At 42.2% G+C, this 23,406-nt stretch overlaps 1 protein-coding gene across 1 annotated transcript in view; it reads right to left on the bottom strand.

The window, feature by feature from the left end:
* PRRG1 (proline rich and Gla domain 1) overlaps positions 1-12,919 on the bottom strand; it is a 34,928-nt gene extending 22,009 nt beyond the window's left edge. The window contains exon 1 of the mRNA XM_078390488.1: positions 12,780-12,919. The gene's annotated coding sequence lies outside the window, so the exon portion shown is untranslated. The remainder of the gene's footprint in view (positions 1-12,779) is intronic.
* Between the last annotated feature and the right edge of the window lie 10,487 nt (positions 12,920-23,406).

The following is a 23,406-nucleotide window of genomic DNA, read 5'->3' as shown; positions in this document are numbered from 1 at the left end:
AAAACACACACATAATTTCTCTGTCCAATATATTACCCTATCAGTGTGAGCACTACTCTGGTCAGTTTTCAGCTTAAAACGTAAGCCTCACAAAACCCCACATACCAACGTACATTCAGCAATATGGTGAACAACAGTGTATGTCTGATTTTCATCCCCCCCTTGAAAATTCAAATTAACATTAAAATTAATATCATCCACAAGAATTATTTGTTGAAGGCAGCTTTGAATAAATCTGTTTTCACCAATTTTCTGAACATAAGGAGGAAAGGAGCCTGACATATTTCTGACCTGGCAACTTATTCCAAAGACTAGAGACTACCATCAAAAGGCCTGATTACTTGTTGTCACCTTTTTGGCCTCCCTTGGTGTGGCCACTTTTAGTGGACTGAAACAAGTGGGTGAAAGGGGCAGCATATATCTGAGAGAGATGTTCCAACAAATATCAAGGTCCTAAATTGTTAAGGACTTTAAAGTTCATAACTACCCTATTTCCCTGAAAATAAGACCTAACCTGAAAATAAGTCCTAGTATGATTTTTCAAGATGCTTGTAATTTAAGCCTTGCCCCCCCAATAAGCTCCAGTTAAGTGAAACCCCGCCCTCCACCATTGTGCAGCAACAATAAGAAGATGACATGACTGTATTTGACTGAATGTAGATCGTTGTACATGGAAAAAAAAATAAAACATCCCCTGAAAATAAGTCCTAATGTGTTTTTTGGAGCAAAAATTAATACTAGAACCTGTCTTATTTTCGGGGAAACACAGTAGCACCTTGAACTGAGCACAGAAACTGCTAGCGTTTTAAAGTCTTTGCTTTCAATAACAAACATCCTTCCTACACTCCCTGAATTGTACAATTTTGGAGGTGGGAGTGGCTCTAGGAGGCCCAAAAATGGTTGTATGTGGTCCCGACCTCTGGAGATCACCCATCCCTGCCATAATGCATTACCTCTGCCAGGTGACAGTTAATTCTCCTAGAGCTTTCAGTGACTTTTGATGCCATACAGTGACTTGAACACATGGTGAAATCGTGGTCTCATTCTTTTCTGCTGAAAGTGGCACTGGAGAACTTTTCAGTATCATGGCAACTAGTAGGTGACAGGTTTCCCTTCTGTTCCCAATGACCTTCAACATTTTGTATAGGAAAGATAATCAAGGAATTTGGGATGAGATATCTGTAGAATACTGGTGACATATCTCATTCTGTGAGCCCATGAGTCAGTACTGGATCAGTTACTGAATGGTTTACTTTTGTTAACTGAATTTCATATCCCAAGAACTAGATGGTTAGGAAAATCAAGCACACATTGTATTTTTTAGACCAGTAACATGTAGTGAATTTCTCTTCTGCAACAAGCAGTGAGAACAACAAACTGTCTGGTAGATTTTCTAGGCATGTTTCTATTTTGGGAACTTTTCTGTCACATATCAACAGCTATTCATCATTACATACAGGCAACTGAACAGATACAGCATTTGCTGATACACTGTCAACCTGCAACATGACTACGTACCTGATATGTTATCAGTTGTTGTACAGGTTAATAATAGCCACTGTACTGCTATCATCAGATCAGCGGAGGGAGTTATGAGCTATGATGTGTAAACACGCTGCAAACAGGAACAGCCCACAATGCAAATTGGAGGAGCAATGACAGCATATCTCATATGTCTTTCCAATGCATATTTTAGCATGCTTAGTTCGTAAGTATAAACTGCTTTGTGAAATTTATGTATCACTTATTAAGCGGTTCTACCCTAAGTACAAATTACCATTTTTTCCCCATGCTTAACACCCCAATGTATAAGGCGACCCCCAATTTTGGGCCTTTTTCAGAGGTGGAGGCAAAGGAGTAGCCATGCTTGGCCGCACCCTCATGGCTACCCATTGACTGCTGCCACCACCACCGCACGATCATCTCCTCCAGTGCCACTCACGAGCTCCCTTTGGGCAGGGGACAAGTCGGTAGCGTGAGCTGGAGGTGAGCCCTGCGAGTGGCGCTGGAGGAGACTGGGCGGCAGCAGCAGTCAATGGGTAGCCACAAGAGGCAGCCAAGCATGGCCGCTCCTTCACCTCCACCCCTGCTGTAGCCACCAACACCAGATTGCCTCCTCCAGTGCCACTCGCAGGCTCCCCTCGGGCAGGGGACAAAGTGGCAGTATGAGCTGGAAGTGTACCCCCAAGTGGTGCTGGAGGAGGCAATTGGGCAGGGGGCGGCAGCAGCAGGAGGAGGCGAAGGAGTAGCCGTGCTCAGCTGCCTCTCGCAGCTGTCCACTGACTGCTGACACTGCCATCTCTGCCTGATCACCTCCTCCAGCTCCACTTGCGGGGCTCACCTCCAGCTCATGCTGCCGCCTTGTCTCCTGCCCGAAGGGAGCCTGCGAGTGGCACTGGAGGAGGCGATCTGCTGGCAGCGGCAGCAGTCAATGGGCAGTCACAAGAGGCGGCCAAGCACAGCTGCGCCTCCGCCTCCTTCCATGTATAAGATGACTCTCATTTTTTCCTCTAATGATTTTAGGAAAAAGTGCCATTTTATACACAGAAAAATATGGTATATGTTTGAAAAGGTCCTAAAGACCCTTTCACTAATTGCATTATCATCACAGTGTCTGCTAGGAGAGGGAGACTCAACAAGATCCCAAAATCAAGAGCATGATTTATAAGTATAATAGTTTTTGCTATCTAAAACTGTACATGTTTTCTAAAATTATAAACAGATGGTTTTTGTGCATATACACAAGAAATGCAATTGTTATGAAGCCAACTGGGGGCGTTTAAAGATATGCACAGAATTGTTGTGGGATATGAAGTTTACTTCCTATTGCTTTGAGGAAGAGTAAATGAAACTATAACTTAACATTGAAAAATTGTGGAGTACTGCTGAAGGTGGACGGAATAGCAATGTAAAGATTAGCAAACTCTTATAGACAAGCAAATATGTTGTGTATTATAGGATATTAGGATAGCTCAGTGGTTTAGGTATCTGGCTCCAGATCCAGAGGTTGGAAGTTCTGTACACTGTATCTCCTTAACAGGAGCTAGATTCAATGATCCATAGGGCCCCTTCGGTTGTTTGTTTGGAGGCTGGTTGGTGTTTGTTTATTTGTTGTTTGTTTGTGGTTGGTTCTTGTTGTGGTTGGTTGTTGTGGTGTTTGTGTGTGGTGTTGTTATTTGTAAAAAACTGATTTTTAAAATGTAAATAATCAAAGAATCTGATTTTTTAAATTTAAATCATTATTTAAATTATGATTTAAATCATTCTGATTTAAATCAAATTCATATTGGATTTGAGTGAATGAATTATAAGGCTTCCAAAACGCCATTACTTCTTAGCTGAACAATTATCTTAAACTTCACAATTCAAAGCTAATAGATCTTGCAATTATTTTATTCTATATGTTACTGAAGAGCAATTAACAAAAGCAAACCATTAATTGATACAGTACTTTTCTTTACTTAAAAAAAGTTTCCACACCAAGTACCACTTTCTCAAGCAAGCAAATGTTTAGCAATGTACTTTCCCAGGTGAGCAAGGGTTTGTTCTGAGATAAGAAAGGGTGCTCAATCTCAATATTTAAGTAAACTAAATTAAGCCCCAATCCCAGTGTATGACTTTGATATCAGCAAAGGTTTCAATACAATTTCAAAGTCATTTGAACCAGTATTCTAGAATGTATACATACTTACAGGAAACATTTTTATACAAAATGCTACTGAAAATCTCTCTAGAATGAGGTGATGCCCTGCCCACACTGCCCTGAAACGTATCATAAATTCTTGCGTTTCCTACAATTTAAACAGCTTGCTGCTTCATAAAACTTGATTAACCTGCACACATACTTTATGTAAATTCATTTGTATAAAGTGAATACTGTATACAGTATAGGGTTATATGTATACAAGTCTAACACTTTTCCACCCTCTTGATGCCTATATATGTAGTTATTTAACAAACCACCATGATTATGTCCAATTTCTACTTATGCCAACGAATGTTTTATCTATTTATCTGTATACAAGTCTGTCATAGACAGTCTTGGATTACTAAAACTGCAACTTTATGTGCATATACCCGTTTGTAAGCCACAGACTTCAGAACAACTCAATTCTGAATAGATCTATTGATAGTCTGACTGATATAACATTGTGTGCGTAAACTGCTTGGAAAACAGCTGTTGATGGCTCTCAGGAAAATTACAGTGTCCAAAGGAATGGAGGACTAGGAAACTTCTGAGTTGCTTCACACTTAGTATTTCCTAAACAATATTGTTTCAGTTTAGGAAACTGCATTTGCATCATATCAGTTTTGCTGTAGTGAAAAAGTCATAATGTAGCCAGCCAGTGACTTTCAATCACATTTATCCAGGTGATGCCCTGCTCACACTGCCCTGTAACATATCATAATACTGTGAAACTGGCAGAGCTGTGTTGTTGTCTTTTTAATAGTCAGAAAGCCTTTCTCATTTTCAGAAAGTGAAACAAACAAAAAACCCTCATCATGAAATCTAAGTGGAATAAACACTGGGGATCTTTTTGTGTACTACTATCTGGGATGTGGTGGCACTGCGGGCTAAACCGCAGAAGCCTGTGCTGCAGGGTCAGAAGACCAGCAGTCGTAAGATCGAATCCACGCAACGGAGTGAGCTCCCGTCGCTTGTCCCAGCTCCGGCCAACCTAGCAGTTCGAAAGCATACAAATGCAAGTAGATCAATAGGGACCACCTCGGTGGGAAGGTAACAGCGTTCTGTGTCTAAGTCGCACTGGCCATGTGACCACGGAAGATTGTCTTCGGACAAAACGCTGGCTCTATGGCTTGGAAACGGGGATGAGCACTGCCCCCTAGAGTGGAACACGACTGGACAAAAATTGTCACGGGGAACCTTTACCTTTTTTATCCCATGCCCCTTTGGCATTTCCCTCTCAACTTCAGTCCAAGAAAGCTAGGATTGGAAACTTTAAAGCTACCTTCTAATCCTGGCTCACCTGGAAGCAATCAATCATATCTCTCAACACAAGAGAGATCATAGACCTGTAGAAGTGGAAGAGACCCCAAGAATTATCAAGTGCAGCCCACTGGCAGTGGAGAAAATCCCAACAAAAGCGTCCCCAACTGGTATCCTGCCTCAGTGAATACGTCTACTACTTTCCCAGGTAGTCTGTTCCATTGTTGAACAGCTCTGACCATCAGGGAGTTTCTCCTAAGGTTTAGCTAAAATCTTCTCTCCTCTAGTTTTAATCCATTGATTTAGATCCTACCCCCTGGAAAAGGAGAAAAGAAGTTTGCTCCAACTTCCATAGCTCCGTATGGGAAATTATTGTCAAACTGTGGGTTCCTGGTTTCTTTAGATCATCATGTTAGCCGCCTAGAGTGGTCTTAATTGACTAGATAGGCGGGATATAAATAAAATAAATAATAATAATAATAATGTTTCCATGACTAGGCTTTGTAATCATCATAATTTATTAGACTAGACTGATAACTTCCCATGTTTTGCCAGAACAGTCTGTGGATCTTGTTTAAATAGGCTTAGTAGTTTTAGAAAGTTCCGCTCTTTCTCCCTCTGGCAACAGAATTCGTTCAGGTCAGGAGTGCAAACTGCAAAAACAGCTAACAAGGCAGAATGTTAAGGCCACGGTCAGGAAACAGAAATTTCCTGCCCTAAAGGGCTTTTGTTCAACGACTACTGTCTGTCAGAGACAATCACAATTTATTGATCAAGGTCGAATCTGACAAGTAGAAACTGGTAAACACAACAGCAAGCTCAAAATCCAAAAAGTAAAATAGGCTTTATTTACATATATATAGATTGTTTTCCCACGAGATGTTTAAGTTCTTAACACAGCAATATAGGGCTGGGCAGCAACCATTTAGAACATTCTATCACATCTTGATTCTAATCAGCATTTTTCTGCATGCCTTCAATGTTTCTGCAAGCATTGGGGTGGGGGAAGAATGATATAACAAGACTCCTTCCAAACATTCTTGCTGCTCAGTTGGGGCCAGGGAAGAGAACTACAAACAGTAGCTGTCTTCCCTGGATGTAAATTTCCAAGCACCATAGCCAAGTAACACAAGACATTAGTGTTCAAAACAGGTTGGGTGAGTGGGATAAGATGAAAAATCTTTAATTATATACAGCTTGGTGCTCATAAAGGATTGTGGAGAGCAGACACAATATTGCAATCTTTCCACATGCATTTCCACTGTATCACTGTCTCCTACTCCCTGGTTTTGATAAGGAGAAACAAATATTATTTATGTCTAAGAAACTCTGTGAATAAGATCTCATTCTTTAATTTCAGGTGTTAAACACAAACCTGAACTTTTCCCTGCAATGCAGCATGAACGTCTGAAGTTTCCTAAAAACAAAGAAGCATGACCAAGCAGGTGGTCATACACAATCTAAGGAACAATAAATTACCTGACATTAAAAGGAAACGCTGGTGTATGTGGCTGCATGGTAGCTGTGGCAACGCTGAAAGTGGTCGACAGCATTATAATGACTGCTGTAAGAGCACAAAGCCTACGGCTCAAACTAGATCTTTAGGGCTGCATATATTCTCTGTGTATTCCATGTTTCTTTCCATGGGTTTCCTCACAGATAGGTGCCTCATGAAATTTGCAAAGTAAGTTGGTGCTTCCCTCTAATGATTAATCTCAAACCAAAAGATGATAGATGTAAGACACATAGGTTAGGAAAGTCACATACTGTGACTAACAGACATCTTTCATCATTTGAGAGTGAATCCTTTTGAAAACCCAATATACAGTTTAGTTTGACCCTAAGATTTGTTCTGGCCCCTCTCTATGTTCAAGTTCATGGCCTTTACTTTCCACCCCCATTTAATTTTTTAGGATCCTGAACGGGAAAAATATATGGCCAAGTTTACCCATTGCTAGGAATTCCTGTAGTAACAGGTATCTGCTTGAATGCCAGATTTTATAAACGAGAATGTGGGGAGATTTTAAGAATCTCATCCAAATTAAATGTATACTGTTTTCAAATATACACTAGATTTGTAAATTGCCATTCACTTACGTCTTCTGTGTGGTGAGCAAGAATAGCCAATATGTTTTAAAAAATCTTGACAAAGGTTCTTTTTAGCTTAAAATATTACATGGGACTAATATAGTATTTATGTATTTATTTAAAATATTTTGCCCTGCCTTTATCCTTAAAAGGGACCCAAGACAGCTTACATTGTTAAAATATAATATTTAAACTAAAAATGGTAAATATATAAATACTAAAAAGGATCAAACAAATACTACACTAAAAATGGTAAACAAAAGCAACACCAAAACCATATTCAAAGCAGTAAGCACAACATTCCATTAAAAAAACCCCACTCAGGCAGCCAGTTACTGAGGAAAAGTTTGCCCCAAAGAGAAAGGCCTTTGTTTGCTTGTGGAAATACAGCAAAGATGGAGCGAGCCTAGAGTCCTGTGGGAGGGAGATCTAAAGTCTGGGAGCAGCAACAGAGAGGGCCCTTTCCCATGTCCCCATCAAATGCATCTGTGAAGGTGGTGGGACTGAGAGAAAGACCTCTTCTGATTATCATAAAAGGGGAGACAGTCCTTGAGATAGCTCTGAGCCAAGCCATTTACAGATTTATAGGTCAGAACCAGCACTTTGAATTGTGCCTGGAAACAGATCAGCAGTCAGCAAGGTATATAAAAATCAGATTTAAAATAAAATAAATTATTTTTAATTGGATTTTTTTAAAAATTAAAATTATTTATAAGGAGAAATGACGGGTAGTAAAGATATTGTGGGCTAACAGCTATTGGTCACTACAAACCTTGGAATAAAGCAGACTGAAATTTTAAAATGCAGCCTCAAAATCTCAACATTAGATATTTCACATTTGCTTTCCTTATTTCTGGAATACTGATCATTTGAAGTTCCTTTGTTACAATGAAGCAGCTGGAATACACTCAGTGAAATAATGTTTGCTGTCTATCTAATTTTACATAACCTAATCCAGTCTGAATTACAAATTTAGCAAATCTATCGGAACTGGAATATTTGTGGGTGAACTCAGATGACGGTTTACCCAGTGTTAGATTACCCACAATCATGGGAGAAATCCAGTCCTTTGCAACATTCAAGATTTCTAAATAAGAGAAGTTGGATGGTCAAGTCACTCTTGTTTGAAAGATCAAGACGCTTTGGCTATCTGCTGTAAGGATTTATTATTATAAAACATCTTAATAGCTGCACGGCATCAGAAACAGGCTGAAGTCATTAAATTGTCCAATAAAAAACTCAAACATTTGAAAATCGAAAATTTGGCTTTCCTTGCTAAGTTACTGGTGCAAAAGTTTCCCAAGCCTCTATTTTGCTATTCATTTCACTTCCCTTTTCAATCTGTTGTTGCCAGGGAAAGTTTCAAATGAGACCCACATTTCTATAGCTGCAGCTCATGCTGAGTTAAAAGAACCAGCCAAATTTCACTGCTCATATTCAGTATAAAGTTTATGTTAACAGTGCATATTTTACACCTTTTTTAAAAGGACAAGAGAACCCAGATCTGTATGTGGATGACTTTAGAGAAAACCACAATGCAAGAAACCCTCCTGAAAGAATGCAGAATACTCTTTGCTTGTAAACAGGAAGAAATGAAGCTGTGAAGGAGAGCAGGATACAAGTGTGCCGTCCTCATCAATAAGACCTGAAAAGGAGGAAAAAGAGATGAAAGAGGGTAACATAGGAGAAGTGACACGAGTGCTGGGAGATAGTAAGAAAGAGATAGAGGTTTGTCTGATAGAGGAAGAGGAAGGAAGCAAAGGGGAGGAGCTAAAACTCTCTATGTGGGAGGAGGATATAAAAGAAAGGGGAGAAAGGAGGTTGGGAGCAGAGTGATAGAGGAAGAGAAGAAAGAGAAGAAAGCTAAAATAGATGCAGGGAAAGTGAACCAGACTCAGGAGAAGACCCGCGACTTGTTAAAGGACTTCCCCAATTTAAGAGTGGGAGATCTACTTCTGAACACTGAAGTTTCTAGTGGAGAAGCAGTCTATGAGACACAGGAATGGACTGTGATAGTGTTTCCAAGCCGTCAAGGACGAGGGAAAAAGCTGATTCGCCCCAATCCGGTATACAACAGCTCACTGAAGGAGGGAGATTGGGCACAACACCCATGTTGTGGGATGATGTGTGCGATGAGGAGTACTCCCCTGCGCAAGATTACCGATCGTGAGCGGTTTGGACCAGCTCCACAATGGCTAAGTTGAAGTTGGACGAAGAGTCCCTGTTAGCTGGTTATGGACAATTGCCCGATTTATCAGGTTTTGACCTGGTTGGTCTTGATGTTGAAACTCCAAATGCGAATAAATCAAGAATTGTTAATCCGTTAATGTAGTCTCAGTCTTTTCTTCCCGCCAAATGTGAGGAACTGTCACTGACTTTAAAAGAACCCAATCACAGAAGCCTGCACCAGTCAAGTGTCACAGCAATGGGCAATTGTCAAAATGTGGATGGGTGACTACATGGAGGTGCAGGCTGCTAAAGTACCAATAAAAAAAAGTGTTGGCCTTTTTTTGGGTACATCTCCTTGCTGTCACAGGGAACAGAGTGAGATGCAAAATTTTCCACAGCTCCTGTTATGTGCTGTAAAGCTGAAACAGTGAGTTATAGTTACCCTAATAGAGTTTCAAGATAAGATATTAAAGGAGTTGATTTACCAGTTACACATGCACGTCCACACACGTGAGCTTCCAGAGCCTAATGATGATTTGAACCCAGGTCTCCTTAGTCCTAGTCTGTCATACAAGTACATTCTATCCACTACACCACACTGGGTATCTTAACTCCTGGACAGACACTGTTAGAAGGATGCGGAACATATAGATGGTTTCAAGATGCTGCATTGATTTGTGTATTCACATGTGGTACTGAACTGCTTTTATTGATGGAAGATGGTTACGTGCTTTAATAGCTGCCTTTTTATCTGGTGCAGATTTACAGTGCACTTAGCATGTTTTCCTACTGTTGCTAGCCACCCTGAGGTTCTCTATTTATTTAAACTCTAAGGGTGGTTTGGCACAGTTTCTTCCCCATTTTGCTGGCATGCCAGAGGCACAGGAAGACTTGGGATCTAGCAGAGCTTTGGGACAGTCTGAAGAGGAAAGAGTCTGTTACACTTGGAACTTTTCTATGTAATCTGGAATCCTGATTTTCCAGGCTACTTAATCACTGGCAGACACTCCACATATAGGAATTTTTCTTCTTCTGGCTGACCCCTTCCCTATGGGCAAGCCAGAAAACGTAGGCTACAAAATCACTCTTTTCTCACACCTCCAAATTGACCTCTTTTAAAATGCTTTCCAGTACCAGAGGAACATTTCTCACAAACTTTTCTAGAGCCACATTTACAAGGCTTGTGAAATTATGGGCTTTCCTCTGAGGCCTTCTCGGCGGTGGCCCCTCGGCTATGGAATACTCTCCCTACCGAAATCCATCTGGCTCCCTCGCTGGGCGTTTTTAAAAGCCATTTAAAAACCTGGCTCTTTAGGCAGGCCTTCCCTCCAGTCAATTAACTCATTTTCTGTTTCTTAACTATCCCGTCTTGCGAATATATATAGATATTAGTTAGTAGGTTTTTATGTATATCATTTTATTGTATTTTATTACTCATGTAAGCCGCCCCGAGTAGACTTTGTCTAGAGGGATGGGGTATAAATAAGTTCAATAAAAGTAAAGTAAAAGTAAAAAGGCCACCAGGCCACTCTAAGAGGGAAGACCTGAAAACATGGGACACCATTCCAGGGGTTTTAGGACTACAGCTGAAGAGAAAGTTGAGGACTGAACAGATGAAGAATTAAGTTGATGGAGTTGTAAAATGTATAAAGACTGACCTACTGATATGTAGCTGGCTTAGAAAATACCCATGTGTTTTTTTTAACATATAGAAAGAATTATACATAGGTTTGACACGCATATTTCACATGTTGTAAGTTAAGAAATTTTATAATATGAAAGGTAAAATACAGATGTTGACAGTGAGAGAAAGTAAAAACTCAGGGTGTTTTTTTTTAATTTACAATACTAGGGATATAGTAGGTACATAAATTACAAGATTTCCATTTTTTAAAATTGAGGAATATAATTGTTACCTGAAATCATAATACCACCTACAGAGGGATTTTAGTACTGTATACATATACATATTTCAAATGCAGTGAGAAGATGAGTTTGCCAAAATACATATTTCTGGACATAACTGATGCTAAAAGAAACCCTAAGAATATCAAAAGCTTGGATCAGGCCATCACTGCAAACAATCACAGGATGTAATTTTAAATCAAAGCTATAATATTCTGAAAGACAGTCTTCAAATTCACTGACACGTGTTTCCTCAAAGTTGTGTTTGATGCACATAAAACCCGGCACTTACAAATATTTCTGTATCTGTCTTTATTTTGTAGAGAAATGAGGCTAAATGCATGCACCTATCCTTTCTATTTGATAAGCAGTGTCTGGCTTTGTACTTGGGCACTCACATAAATTAATCAATCATAACTTGCAATCATTGGTGTTATCATCTCACACACACTTCCAGCAATGCCAACTAATAAACCTCAAGGGGACTGTTGAAATCTTTTTAAAAGCATATTTGATTTTGCAGAGACGTATTAGACACTAAGTAATTGAATGCTGCCACTTGGCAACGGATATGTTTTCTGCAGCAAACTTTGAAGCACAATGCCTTTTTCCCCCCATGGGAGGGCTCGGGGGCAAAGACAACAAGGACACAGAAAAATGGACTTGAGGACGTCAAGGCTTAAGGCGTTTGAAAAACTCAAACCGTAATAGAGGGCAGTTTCTCCGTAAAGTCAGCGCGGGACTGATTCACATTATAAAAGATCAGGAAAGAGGAGAAAGTAAAGAAATGCAACTGGGTAAGGTCACCTCGTGCAGAGAAGGCGCTGCCCTGGAAGGAAAGGACGCGCCTGTCTGCTTGGAAAATGAATCACGACAAGTACTTCCCCTAATTAAGTACTTAAGTAATAGACGAATTAAAACAGGTACAGTACTTTCTTTCAATTCCTGGTTCATCTCAACTCCCCGTTAAGAGTCTTCTGGAGGACTTGGCGCCAACTCCCTCCTCGGGAACCAAACGCAGAAAAGTTGCGGGGCAAACCCCCAGGTCCGTGCTTTCCCCCTCCATCCACGCCCAGCTATGTGGCAACCATGGAAAACGGCACGATGCTGACCGAAGGGGAACCCTGCCTGATCTATCCAAGCGTCACGGGTCTCTTCCTCCAACTCCAAGAGCACCTTTCCCGCCACCGTGTCCCAACTGCGGGCTCCCTCCGAGTAAAACTCAGACCCAGGGTGACACGCGCGCGCTCTTCCGAAAACGCTTCCCCCCCCCCTCGCCGCCGCCGCCCCGCTAGAGAGAGACTCGCGGAAAGCAACTAAACGACTCGCGAGTTACAAACACCGTGAGAAGAATACCAAAGAAAACCTCCTGCGACGCTTCAGCGGCGGCTCCCTCCTTCTCGTCCACCCAGAAAACTAACCACCGCACACGAAGTGGAAGGGAGCCTTCAAAAGAAACTCCCCCTTTGCAGGCACCACCAGAGCCCTCCCGAACCGCCCGCGCTTTCCCCTGCTGGGACTCACTCCGGAGCCCGCTCCACCTCCACCAGACAAAGTCCTGCAGGCTGCGCCGCCAGCCTGTGCCTTCTCCCGCAGTCTCGCCTCCACCCCACCCCGCTCCCAAGGCGCCTCGGTCCCGGCGCCACCACCCCCCTTCCTGCTAGCTCACCGTCGGTCGGACGCCCAAAGGAATTGCAGCGCGAAGACGACCCTCGCGGAGCCAAGGGGATGCCCTCCTCCCCCAACACGTCTCCCTCTTTTCGGCGCACCCGCCGCGCCTCTTCCGGGCTAGCAGCTCCCTCTGCCGCGGCGACTCGCCCGGACGACTCCAGGAGGGAGGGGTTTGCGCAAGCGCCGCTGCCAAACTCCAGCGCCCGCCCCTGAAATTCCTGAAGGCTGGAAGGGAAGGAAGGCAGAGGGAGGGCGGGAAAGGGGAGGGAATGCCATGCAATCGCTTGGCGGGGATGCCGCCCGCAGCCCCGCCCGCTTCCACCGACACCTTGGGTCTAATCCCGGGATGATTGCAATCCGATTTGCGGAAGGGGAGAGTCTGATGTCCCGCTAGGTCGGGCTTTTTAACTGAAACTGACGTTAGGCAAGAATTGTGCTTTTTCCCCCCCGCTAGTGCCTATTGAATGTAGTATTTCCTTCGCCCAGCTATGTGGCAACCATGGAAAACGGCACGATGCTGACCGAAGGGGAACCCTGCCTGATCTATCCAAGCGTCACGGGTCTCTTCCTCCAACTCCAAGAGCACCTTTCCCGCCACCGTGTCCCAACTGCGGGCTCCCTCCGAGTAAAACTCAGACCCAGGGTGACACGCGCGCGCTCTTCCGAAAACGCTTCCCCCCCCCCTCGCCGCCGCCGCCCCGCTAGAGAGAGACTCGCGGAAAGCAACTAAACGACTCGCGAGTTACAAACACCGTGAGAAGAATACCAAAGAAAACCTCCTGCGACGCTTCAGCGGCGGCTCCCTCCTTCTCGTCCACCCAGAAAACTAACCACCGCACACGAAGTGGAAGGGAGCCTTCAAAAGAAACTCCCCCTTTGCAGGCACCACCAGAGCCCTCCCGAACCGCCCGCGCTTTCCCCTGCTGGGACTCACTCCGGAGCCCGCTCCACCTCCACCAGACAAAGTCCTGCAGGCTGCGCCGCCAGCCTGTGCCTTCTCCCGCAGTCTCGCCTCCACCCCACCCCGCTCCCAAGGCGCCTCGGTCCCGGCGCCACCACCCCCCTTCCTGCTAGCTCACCGTCGGTCGGACGCCCAAAGGAATTGCAGCGCGAAGACGACCCTCGCGGAGCCAAGGGGATGCCCTCCTCCCCCAACACGTCTCCCTCTTTTCGGCGCACCCGCCGCGCCTCTTCCGGGCTAGCAGCTCCCTCTGCCGCGGCGACTCGCCCGGACGACTCCAGGAGGGAGGGGTTTGCGCAAGCGCCGCTGCCAAACTCCAGCGCCCGCCCCTGAAATTCCTGAAGGCTGGAAGGGAAGGAAGGCAGAGGGAGGGCGGGAAAGGGGAGGGAATGCCATGCAATCGCTTGGCGGGGATGCCGCCCGCAGCCCCGCCCGCTTCCACCGACACCTTGGGTCTAATCCCGGGATCATTGCAATCCGATTTGCGGAAGGGGAGAGTCTGATGTCCCGCTAGGTCGGGCTTTTTAACTGAAACTGACGTTAGGCAAGAATTGTGCTTTTTCCCCCCCGCTAGTGCCTATTGAATGTAGTATTTCCTTCGGGAACTGAGATTAAGCAAGAGGAAAAGGTCTGTTTGTTTATCAGAGGAAATCCATATAGGATATTGCAGGAAGAAGCATTGTAAAACGTAATTAGTGCACCTTCCTTGTAGGAAATTCCTGAGCAGGCAACGTTGTTGTTGTTCGAAAATACAAGACACAGTCTTTGACTGGTTTTCTATAACAGATGCAAATTTTAACCAGAAACCTAAATATCAGTTAAATATTGGTGCAATATCTGTGCTGTTCTAATGTTGCTGGTTTTTGCAGCTCTGGTGTTGTTGTTTCAGAGATCTGCAGCAGGTTATATTTTATAAAATTCCGTGGCATTCTTCCCAATGCCCCCATGACTTTGGAGACTATTGAAGTGTGTTTCAGCCACAAGCAAGTTATTTCTATTGCCAGGTTTCCATAGTATTTTTTCCAATTCTTTTAACTTCAATTCTGGTGTCCCTTGGAATTCCAATATCAATTATCCAGACAGCTGTTGTGGGTTTTTCGGGCTCTTTGGCCGTGTTCTGAAGGTTGTTCTTCCTAACGTTTCGCCAGTCTCTGCGGCTGGCATCTTCAGAGGACAGCACATTTATTATCCACACATTTGTTTGTTCTCTTACTGCTGTGTGGTGTATTATGCTCAAGGTGCTTATCTGTTTGAATACAAAAGTTCCACAAGACCATAACCTGGTTATTTTCAAACATCTTCTCAACCTTAATTTTGTTTTTAAATTTTTCCTCAGTCTTTTCATGTAATGTGTCAAATCCTTAACTTTTGTATACAGGAGATTATCTACGTATAGTATTCCAAAGTATTTATAATTGTCATCACTTGGTAATGATTTTATGGTATCACCATTTTTGGGACAACATGCTTCACTTCCTGGAAGAGGGAGTGCTGGCAAGTGATGGGTGGCACCTCACAAGGACTGGGAAGAATGTGCTTGGCCACAGCATGAAGAACTTCCTCAGGAGGGCTTTAAAATGAAATGGAAAGAGGAGGGAGACACATGCTCAGAAATAAAGATAGAGGAGCTCTCATGGACAATAAGAGGAACAGACCAAGCAGCTCTAATGGAACCCAATAGTAATTTTCATAAAAAATAGATGCAGGAAAGCAGGTCAGAAATCACACAATTTCTCTTGTCTATATATGAATGCAAGAAATATGGGGAACAAACAAGAAGAACTGGAAATCTTAGTTCAGGAGTGTAAACATAACTTGATAGGGATAAGTGAAACTTGGTGGGGTGACTCCCATGAATGGAATATAGCAACTGAAGGATATACAGTGGTGCCTCGCTAGACAATGATAATCCATTCCACTGAAATCGCTGTTTAGCGAAATCATTGTCTAGCGAAAAGCATTTCCCCATTGGAATGCATTGAAACCTGTTTAATGCGTTCCAATGGGGAAGAATCGTCGTTGTCTAGCGAAGATCGGCCATAGGAAAGCCGCTTTGCGAACCGCCGATCAGCTGTTTAAATCGCTGTCTTGCGAAGCTTAGGTCTTGAAAACACCTGTTTTGCGAGCACGGAGGGAGCTGTCAAAATCGTCATCTAGCGAAAATCGGTTTCCGAAGCAGGCACCAAACATTGTCCAGCGAAATCCCCCCATAGGAATCACTGTTTTGTGAATCACTATAACGATCGCAAAAAGTCAATGTCTAGCGAAAAAACTGTCATGCGGGGTAACTGTCTAGCGAGGCACCACTGTAAATGGTTGATCTTATGATGGATTAGTCTGCTGTCTCCATGGTGCTAGGCAGGGGAAAGTACGCTGTGGGCCATTCGGCTTACCATTAGAGGAGAGCTTGGTCTAGGCAATGGATACCTATTCTGAGCTCCTGCCATCCCTCTCCTCAATGAAAGCAAAGTAACCAGCCTGGTTGCCTTTCCAACTTGACTCTTCTGTTGCTGAATGCCAGATTGGTTCAGAACAAGTCTAATTTGATTCAATATCTTATTGTGGACGAGAGAGTTGATCTGGTATGGTTGGGGCCCATGACAGGAGATCCTAACAGGAAAAAGATGGGTTGGGAATTGCTTTAAAAAGAAATTCTAAAGGCATGACTATGAACAATTCCAACTAGAAAAAAGGTTAGAGATAGCAAAAAAAGATGAATGTGTCTTCACAAAAAGCTCAGAGAGGACAAAAAAAGGACACCTGTAGGAAGTGGAAAGAAGAACGGGCTACAAAGGAAGAATACAGACAAGTAGCAAAGAATTGCAGAGGTGACATTAGAAAAGCAAACGCTAAGAATGAGCTTAGGTGAGCAAGAGATGCTAAAGGCAATGAAAAAGCATTCTTCAGATGTCCAGGTCCCGATGAACTGCATCCAAGAATATTCAAGGAACTGGCTGAAAAACTTCCAGGACCATTTTCTATTATTTTCTTGAAATCATTAAGGACAGATGAAGTGATGGATGATTGGAGGAGGGCTAATGTTCTTATCTTCGAAAAGAAGATAGGAACGTTCACAAGAAAGTGGAGGGAGAAAGCAGGAATCATCAAAGCAATTCCTGCTTTCCCCCTCCACTTTCTTCTGAAGTGTTTTCTTGCAAGGAAAGTGGAGGGGGAAAGTACTTTCTTGTGAGGAAAGTGGAGGGGGGAAGCAGGAATCATCAAAGCACTTTGATTCCTGCTTTCTCCCTCCACTTTCCTTGCAAGAAAGTGTTTTCCCCTTCTACTTTTCTTGCAAGTGATTTCTTGTGAGGAAAGTGGAGGGGGAAAGCACTTTCTTCCAAGGAAAATGGAGGGGGAAAGTGCTTTGATTCCAGCTTTCCCCCTCCACTTTCTGGTGAGGAAAGTGCTTTCTCCTTCCACTTTCTTCTGTTAGGGGTTGGTGGTTTGTTTTCTTTTTTGTCTGGAAGACCTGTTGAGATTATGAGGACCTCAGAGTTGAGTTGGCTGATGTTTATCATTTTTGCGTAGGAGGATGGTTTTGGATTCAGCCCCACAGGTAAAATAAAGCTAAAATCTATGTTAGAAGGAATAACGACTAATGTATTTTGCCAGTAGTTAGTGTATATCCTACATATGAATGACTTTTATCTGTTACTTATTAAATCAACCCATTAAACAATGTGGTTGAAGCATGTTTTTTCTTGTGCAGATTGTTTTATCATCTTGTTTTTGATTTTTCTATAATAAACACCAATCCTGTAACATTTTTGCTTTTCTGAATGGCCAGTCAGAAGGTTTTTTTAAAATTGTTATTTATTTATTTGTTGTGAAATGAAGCACTGTCAAAGTTCCCCTCTGAAAGCTAAACTTTTCCTAAATGTTGCTAATTTGTCCTTTTGCAAATGTGCATCAGCTTTGGTTTATCAAGCGTGCAGAACAGTCGTAGTAATTAGTATGGTGTTATTCCTTTTTAAAGCTTGTCACAACTTGCAGAGTTACAAAGGTCTTCACTTTCAGATACTTGACCAGTCTATCAAGACCAGAGTTTTTTATGCTGTTTAAAACCAAAGGCAAAGCTGCAGTTAATTTCAGGGGAGTGGATCACACATATTTCAGTAGATCAGGACGGAGTGATATAGACTATCTTATCCACGGCTGGCCCTGCCATTAGGCAGAAGGAGGGGCTTACCTTATGCAGACTTTGGCTGTCATGAAAGGGCAGCAAATGCTTAATAATACAAAGCACTCCTTAAATATATTATTTATTTACTGCCAGGATGCATAGAAGCATTTGTGCTTTCTTTCTTTCTTTCTTTCTTTCTTTCTTTCTTTCTTTCTTTCTTTCTTTCTTTCTTTCTTTCTTTCTTTCTTTCTTTCTTTCTTTCTTTCTTTCTTTCTTTCTTTCTTTCTTTGATTTTGCTTCATGTGTCACAATAACTTGGCTTGCTTTAGGTACTGAACCATTCTGCCTCAGGTGATAAAGTGGCTTGGACTGTCCTGACCTTGTATTGGCTAAGGATAATCCCTCTTAAATGAGGTTCAAGCGCCTTGGCTGGATGCTGTATATTAGATTCCTTGCTGCTGTTGCTGCTGCAGTTGTCATGACAATTTCACTTTTCCAGGGCTAGTTTCTATTAACCTGACCTGATTATTTTAGGATAGCCATTGTTGCTATTTTAAGAATTATTGGAATGACATTGGGAGGTTAAGGCGGTATATTATTTTAATCTTTTTCATGTTTTCATGTGTTAATCTTTTAATTGTATTTTAAATCTTATACTGTTTAGTTTGTCTTTTAATATTTAAATTATTGTGTTTTAAAACTGTGTCAATTTTAATGCTGTGAGCCACTTTGGGTTTCTTGTTGGGATAAATGCGGCATATAATAAAACTAATTAAAAATATTTTTTTTAAAAAATTTGCATTTACATTCCCAAAGAAAGAAATATGTGCAACCTGAGTCTATGCATTCTTACTGAGAGATCATTCATTCTATGTGAGCTCACTGGGGTTTATACCTGAGTCAGTATGCAGAAGATTGCAGTGCCTCATGCTGCGCATTTTGGAACAAGCATGGCTCATCTATCCATCAACATTCAGAGTTTCCCTATAAGAAGAGAAGAGACAAAAGGAGGAGAAATGGGGTACCAGGACATTTTTTAAAACATTGCAGCTACTTAGTAGCTAATGATAATAATTACATGCCATCAAGTAGATTCTAACCTGTGGTATCCCTTTCAAGGGTCTTCCAAAGTGGCTTATCATGCCCTTCTTCTAGGGCTACTCTGGGACCATATGGCTTGTACAGGGCCACAAAAACTGTCTTCTCCTACAAGGCACAGTGGCGAATTGAACCCCTGACTTGGTGTGCCATTTCACTGAACTGTCCAGCTAGCTAAATTGTCATCCGTTCCTTTTCCCAGGAAGTGTATAACTACATTAAATTATAATTGTGACTTAATAAGGGACAACTTGACTCCTTTTGCAGTATAATTGAAACTCTTTACAGTGGTGTCTCGCAAGATGAAAGTAATTTGGTCCACAAGTAGTGCCGTCTTGCAAAATTTTCATCTTGCGAAAAGCGGTTTCCCATAGGAATGCATTTCAATGCATTCCTATGGGAACCTCGCAAGATGAATGAATTATTTTCATCTTGCGAGGCATCGGTCTTGCGAAAAAATCATCTTGCGAAGCATGGCCAACACAATCACAAAAACCATTAGTTTTCGTCCGGCGAGGTGTTCGTCTTGCGAGGCAGCTTTTTAGTTATTGGGTTGTTATTGGGTTCACTAAATGATGGAAAAGTATATTGTACTCTGTTCTGGTTGTTGAAGCAATGGGAGAAGAGTATGTTTGGGAGAAGAATATGTTTCATTTCATAGATCAGTGGCTTTTAGCAGCCATTCTCAACCTTTTTTTAGGCCACAGCCCTTTTAGGAGCTCCTCTCAGGTTCTAGGGCCTCCTGTCAAATGAGGACACAACATTAACAGATGACTAGAAAATCCCCTTCTCACATTTTTCAATCTGTGGCCTCCTTCAAATTCACCAGGGCCCCTCAGAGGGCCATATGCCCCCCTCCATTGAGAATGGCTGGCTTATAGCATTCAGTTGTGTTTTTAAAAATAACTAAAAGTAACCAGTTTAATTACTTTTCAGAATTAAGAAAATAAAGACTTCCTTTTTAAAAACTGCAGCCGTAACAGTAACTACTTTTGGTGCTTCAGAGCTGTAACTCTGAGTAATTAATTGTAGAAAGTAACTTTCCAAGGTCTGTGCTATAGAGATGACTGGCAAGGAAGCAAAAGGTATGTCTTTTCTCTATCTCAATTTTTTTATCTGCTAGTCAGGGATAGGTTGACAAGTATTTTACATCACACCAGACCAATGTCAGCAATTCAGAATTAGCTTATATTTAAGTGCTTCATTTCATCTACAGTATATGGTATCTTGTTGAACAAATAAAACAGCTATGTTTGAATGGTATTAATCTCAAGATTGGCTCAATATAATCCTAATTATATAATCCTAATTATATATAATCCTAAAAATTAGGATTATAACTGCCTTTTTATTTATTTGTTTAAGACCTTGCTTATTTGCATTAGATCACAGCTGCAGCTTACATGATACTCTGTGATAAAAAGTGAGCTGCCAAAAGACAGTTGTTGCAGCTCAATTGTGGGGATCTGTTCTGCATGTAAAATGTTCCAGGGGCCAGTGCAGGCCATCTGGAAGTAGAAATAGGAAAGACCCCTGCCTGAAACACTTCAGGGCCACTGCCAGTCACTAGATGGACCAGTGTTTGGGTTGGTATAAAGCAGCATTATAGATACATATTCTGTGACCACTGAAGCAAGCTATGGTACAACCTGAATGACTAAAATGTGCAATATTTGTGGGTATATATACCTTTTCTATAAGGAGAGCCTCTGATGTTGCCAGTGTATCTGCAACTGAGATTGTAAAATTTACGTTTTGGAATGTACTGTATACGAATGATTCTTTTCTTACAATGATGGACAGGGCGACCCTAACCTGGAGTGGGAACCTACTGACTTTGGAGCATTCAAACGTCTCCTAAGTATAAGCATGAAGGAAAACTGAATTACATTCACTTTACTTCGTTTTGTTTTTTAATTTTGTTTTTACCCTTTCTCTCCTATTGCAAGCAGGGATTGTTAAAATCCTTTCCCATATTTGGGATATGGTAGAAAGCTTTGATGGTGCATACCTTCAGTTTCTGTGATCTATTCTCCTGTGATGGTAGAGCTCAGGGAGGGAAGCTAAGTGGCCATTGCCCCATCACTAAAAATGTGGCACAGATGTCATTAAAAAGGAGGACACAGAGGAGCACTGTAAGGGAGACCATTCTTCACAAAAAGGGATATTATGGATTAATTTTTCATATGCTAATTTAAACTAATATATGCAAACATAATCACAATAAGACATCATTACTATACTTTAAGTGGAAAACCAGATGCTACTGTAACACAGAATGATTGCTGCAATGCTGAAGAACTGAGAACTTTGTGACTTCTGCTGGTGTTAGAACAGAAATAACCAGTGATTTTAAAATATCCTAATTTCTCTTTTTCATCTAAAAAAAACCCCACATACCTTAACAGTGTGGCATCCTGGTCTGTAAAATACTTTATTGCTAATCATAGAAAAAGAGGTTCTTTTAAACACTATTAAAACTGATTTGCTTTTTTATTACACTTTTCCCACAGTTGCTCCAAAGTACAAGATGTACCCATCATTTTGAGAACATATACCGTACCTCATCCTACCAGGTCACCTCTGTAATGTGTTTCTCCCTAGTCTAAGATTCCAAGCTACTGCAAAATCAATACAGCGGTGAAATAAATGCATTTAGCAGCCTGAGCCAACTATTGCTCGGTTGTTGTTTTTCAGTAAGAGCCAGTCTAACAGATCCAGTTGCAAGTGTTACAGTTGCAGTCAATAGGCAACTTGGCTTTTGTAGAAACAGAAAGACTGGAATAAAAGACAAATTATGTCCCACTGAGCACACATAAGATATTCATTATTGTCCTTTATTAAACTAATGAGCAAACCTGTGCTATTTCTATTGTAAATGCCAAGAATGCATTTTATTCATATACAACCCTAGTGGACTATTTGGTTCAGCTCAGTGAGCGGGGAAATCTTAGGAACGGGATGATTCAATATTTCAGTTAAGAAAAAGAGGGAGAGCTGGAGAGGCAGGACCTGCTGATTCCTGGAAGATGATAGTTTGCTCTGACCAGAAAGATTTTTTTTATTGATTATGTGGGTTGATCTTTGGGGTTCCCTATTAATATATACAAACAATGGAAAGCATATACTGCATCTAGGAACTATTTCTGAAGTTCAAAATATCTGTGTGTTTAGTTGTTTAGTCGTGTCCGACTCTTCGTGACCCCATGGACCAGAGCCCGCCAGGCCCTCCTGTCTTCTACTGCCTCCCGGAGTTGTGTCAGGTTCATGTTGGTTGCTTCGCAGACACTGTCCAGCCATCTCATCCTCGGTCGTCCCCTTCTCCTCTTGCCATCACACTTTCCCAACATCAGGGTCTTTTCCAGGGAGTCTTTTCTTCTCATTAGATGGCCAAAGTACTGGAGCCTCAGCTTCAGGATCTGTCCTTCCAGTGAGCACTCAGGGTTGATTTCCTTTAGAACTGATAGGTTTGTTCTCCTTGCAGTCCAGGGGATTCTCAAGAGCCTCCTCCAGCACCACAATTCAAAGGCATCAATTCTTCGGCGGTCTGCTTTCTTTATGGTCCAGCTCTCACTTCCATACATCACGACAGGAAAAACCATAGCTTTGACTATTCGGACTTTTGTTGGCAAGGTGATGTCTCTGCTTTTCAAGATGCTGTCCAGATTTGTCATCGCTTTCCTCCCAAGAAGAAGGCGCCTTTTAATTTCAGGGCTGCTGTCTCCATCTGCAGTGATCATGGAGCCCAGGAAGATAAAATTTGACACTGCCTCCATATCTTCCCCTTCTATTTCCCAGGAGGTGATGGGACCAGTGGTCATGATCTTAGTTTTTTTGATGTTGAGTTTCAGACCGTTTTTTGCACTCTCCTCTTTCACTCTCATTACAAGGTTCTTTAATTCCTCCTCACTTTCTGCCATCAGAGTGGTATCATCTGCATATCGGAGGTTGCTGATATTTCTTCCGGCAATCTTAATTCCGGCTTGGGTTTCTTCCAGTCCAGCCTTCCGCATGATGTATTCTGCATATAAGTTAAATAAGCTGGGGGACAATATACAGCCTTGCCGTACTCCTTTCCCAATTTTGAACCACTCAGTTGTTCCATGACCAGTTCTAACTGTTGCTTCCTGTCCCACATATAGGTTTCTCAGGAGACAGATAAAGTGGTCAGGCACTCCCATTTCTTTAAGAACTTGCCATAGTTTGCTGTGGTCCACACAGTCAAAGGCTTTCGCATAGTCAATGAAGCAGAAGTAGATATTTTTCTGGAACTCTCTGGCTTTCTCCATAATCCAGCGCAAGTTAGCAATTTGGTCTCGAGTTCCTCTGCCTCTTCGGAATCCAGCTTGTACTTCTGGGAGTTCTCGGTCCACATACTGCTGAAGCCTACCTTGTAGGATTTTGAGCATAACCTTGCTAGCGTGTGAAATGAGTGCAATTGTA

Source organism: Pogona vitticeps, chromosome 3 (assembly GCF_051106095.1).
Source record: "Pogona vitticeps strain Pit_001003342236 chromosome 3, PviZW2.1, whole genome shotgun sequence".
NCBI lineage: Eukaryota > Metazoa > Chordata > Lepidosauria > Squamata > Agamidae > Pogona > Pogona vitticeps.
Note: the sequence above shows the minus strand (reverse complement) of the source record. Positions and strands in the feature narration are given on the sequence as shown.